The 3,885-nt window shown below is 33.1% G+C and overlaps 1 long non-coding RNA gene across 1 annotated transcript; it reads left to right on the top strand.

Moving 5' to 3' along the window:
* The first annotated feature begins 614 nt into the window (after positions 1 to 614).
* Positions 615 to 3,106, top strand: LOC106797047 (uncharacterized). The gene is made up of 3 exons (XR_001386077.3): positions 615 to 1,036; positions 1,575 to 2,507; positions 2,594 to 3,106. It is a non-coding gene; the product is annotated as an uncharacterized lncRNA (long non-coding RNA).
* The last annotated feature ends 779 nt before the right edge of the window (positions 3,107 to 3,885 follow it).

Genomic DNA, 3,885 nt, shown 5'->3' with positions numbered 1-3,885 from the left:
AAATTTGAAAATAAATTTAGTTAAATAATTCGTATTAAGTTTTTTAGTGAATTTCATATTAAGAATTTATTTAGTATATTACTAGTTTTATATCTTAAATAGAATAATAATATAATTAGTTTTTAAAAATAAAAAAATGAGTATATTATGCAGTCCAATATTATACTCTTAACTATGATAGTCTCCAATTCTTCCCATATTATTGATCATTCTCACAATTCCATTTATTTTGCTATCCTCCCTTTTTCAGCATCATATGCTCAATGTCCTATACGGTGACAGGATCCAAAAAAATTATATTGTGGAGACAATACTCATTCAAATAAATTAGTGAGGGCAATATTTATAATATAGATGACTTTTTTATACTACATTTCAAATTATGAATATAATTTATAATTAAAAATGTATATTACATTAAGAAATTTTTTTAAGTTAGTGGCAACAATTGCCCTCAAAAGTCTAAACCCCACCATGTAAATTTGTCCCTAGCCTGGTCATATCACCAACAATGCCGGGCAATGATGTATGTGTCACCCTGCCTCAAGGCTCTAGGAGTGCAGCTATAAAAGCATAAGGAGAACTTTTAGAATGAAAATTCGGCCATCAACCCATACCATGTATTGGACAATTAGATTAGCACATTGGACGGACACTTTTAGTTTTTGTTTGTTTAGAAAATGATTTTTCCTTGGAGACTACTATTCCTACTGTCACTTTTTTGAGAAGTAGTTGGAATAGATCAACACTATACAGGGGCAGTTTTCCCCACCTCCACCCTTTCCCCTTCCTTCTTCCATTCTTCTCACCACCTTTTACCCTTCCCTCCAAACATCTCTCTCCTTCTTCCCTCCGAACATCTTTCTTCTCTCTCCCTTTCCCTTTCCCTTTCATTTCTCTCTTCCTTTCAAAACACCCTATTACCCTTCCCTTGAGCCAAGCCCAACTCCCTCCTCCCCTTCCTCTAAGATAAACTCCGTTCTCCTTGTCTCTCTTCCCGCTTCCTTCTTCAAATTCTTCATCATTACTCTAAAAGGTAAGAACTTCATATTATTTGTTTTTTTTTTACACAATGGAAGTACGATTCTATTGTGTTATAGGTTAAGAAACACAACGAAATCATACTTTCATTGTAGTTTTTTTTTTGTTTTGGAACACAACACAATGAAAATATGATTCTATTGTGTTTCTCTTCCCACAACACAATGGAATCATACTTGCATTGTGTTGTTTTTCAAAATAAAAAAATTCTTCAACAAAAGTATGATTTCATTGTGTTTCTCAACCCAACACACAACAAAATCGTACTTCTATTGTAGATTTCTTTTGTTTTGAAAAACAACACAACGAAAATACAATTATGTTGTGTGCTGGGATGAGAAACACAACGAAATCATATTTTCATTGTTTTGTTTTCCAAAAATCCATAATAGAAATATGATTTCATTGTGTTGATCAACCCAAAACACAATACAGTCGTATTTCCATGGTGAAATGATTTTTTTAATAAATCATTTACTTTATTGTTTAGTTAATATTTTATACTTCTAATTTTAATTTTTTTTGCCAAATAGCTCGTACGAAGTGTATTGCATATGTCTCAAAATGCATAGGCAGAGAGGCATTGACTTGTGACTACATTAACACATCATGATGCAGAGTTGGCTCGGTGACAATAGCAAAGCCTCAGGGACAGCTAGAGGCACGGGCTGAGTCAGAGGCATAGCCACAAATACCACCTACTGACCACATCTTCAAACCCTATTTGGAGGAGGCCTTATGGGTTTGACTTTGTTTTGGTCCTATAAGCACAACATAGGTGGGCATGTATGGATTGGTCAGCCTAGAGTAGAGCTGAAGTTGGTCAACCATGGTGGAAATGTTATCCATTACCCTACCTAACTGACAATTAAGGGGTACGTGGATAGGTTAAGGCTTAAGAGCTTGTATAATGCATGGTACACGTCTACAAATAAAGGCATAATCAATGCCTTTATCAAGAGATGACATAATGAGACCTCCTCCTTCCACCTTCCAATTGGAGAGATGATCATCACCTTTGATGATGTCTCATGTCATTTACATATGTCTATCTCAAGCCATTTCTTTAATCACACAGGCATGAGCTACACCAAGAAAGCAAATCAGAGATTTGTTGAGGTCAGAACTTGGTATTATGATGAATCAGGAGGTAGATGGCACAACATCATCGGGCAATAGGGCGGCTTTGAGTTGGTTATAAGGATTGTATCACACCTATGTTGATAGTGAGTCGTATGTCTGGGCTGCTAGAGTGTTTGTTGCATTTGCTTAGAAATACTGTATTTGTTGAAAAGAGCTCGATACATGTACACATCTGCTACCTACCATATCTCAATGATCTGGATAGCTACATCGAGTACACTTGGGGGGGGGGGGTAGTTGTGCTAGTTTTTCTTTATGACTAGCTGTCATATGTGTGCAAGTATGACAACAATCAGAATGGAGGTTATATAATGCTGCTCATGGTAAGAATTGTTTTGTTTTTTTGTATACATGATTGTTTGTTTCTTAATATTATATGATTCTAAAAATATATTTCATGTTTTAACAGCATAGGTGTTTACGCGTCTGCCAACCATTCCTTGTAGAGAGAACATGTTGGATTATGAGCGCCTACACCACAAGCAACTGCTTGTGGCTAAGTGGTTGTCGTTGATGGATACCAACAAGGTTGTTGCGACCAGGGAGTTGTTGGATCAATTGCATATGATTGATGTTGCCTGGTCCGATATGCATCACACAGAGACATCAAACCTTTCAAGGACCAGGCATACTACTTTGGCTACATTAGAGTTAGGACATACATCTCATTGTATCTATCAGAGAGGCTTTTGAGGCAGTTTGGGTATGTGTAGTGGATTCCCTTGGAACCACCCGAGCATCCAACTGAATATGAGAAGTGTTGTAAGGCATGGGAAAAGTGGGAACAACAGTGGTGGTGGTGGGCGAGATTATTTGACATGGGCTCCATGGGCCTACACTATATACTACTTACCCTCTGTTATGAGCATTCCCATCCATACTTGATTCCACCATAGGAATGAGAGCTACTACATAGTCCTAAATAACATCCTAAAATTTTAATATAATTATTGTTATTAGTTTTAGTATAAATTAAAATTATTAGTATAAATATTTATTTTAATTAAAATGATTATGAATATATATATATATATATATATATATATATATATATATATATATATATATGGAATGCTTGTATAATGATATATTAAATTTCATTGAAATAATTGACTTAAAAAATATAATAATGCTTGAAATAATTTATTTGAAACTGATTGAGTTAAATAATTATTTTATCATTAAAAAGATTAGGTGGTTGATATAAGAATTGTTGATATTTTTTAATAATTATAAAAAACGTGAGGCAGTTCCATATAATAATTAAAAGGATTAAAGATTATTATTGTGAATATAATTATTATAGTAATAATATAATATTGTATATTTAGTTTAGATTAAATATTTGTTATATTTTAATTGGTGAGCCTTGAGAACAATTTAAATCTTATCATGTTTTATCTTAATATATCTTGAAAGAAAATAAAATATTAGAAAATGTTAATAATTAGATAAATCTAAATAATAGAGTAGAAAAAGATAAAGAAAGATTTGATTAACCAAATCTAGCGAGAATATATCTATTGTTACCCAATCTTAAATAATATACTCTTGTACTTATATAAGGATAGACAATTCTCTTCTCGTAGAATTTTATGGACGGTCTCTCTCAGAAGATAGAAAATCAGTAGATCATATAGGATTGAGAAAAAAGAAGAAATAAATGACCCACTAAATGGAGAAGAGGAATAATAACTAAAG

Source organism: Glycine max, chromosome 18, assembly GCF_000004515.6.
Source record: "Glycine max cultivar Williams 82 chromosome 18, Glycine_max_v4.0, whole genome shotgun sequence".
Classification (NCBI taxonomy): Eukaryota; Viridiplantae; Streptophyta; class Magnoliopsida; order Fabales; family Fabaceae; genus Glycine; species Glycine max.
The sequence above is the reverse complement of the archived record's forward strand: the minus strand, read 5'-3'. Positions and strand labels throughout refer to the sequence as shown.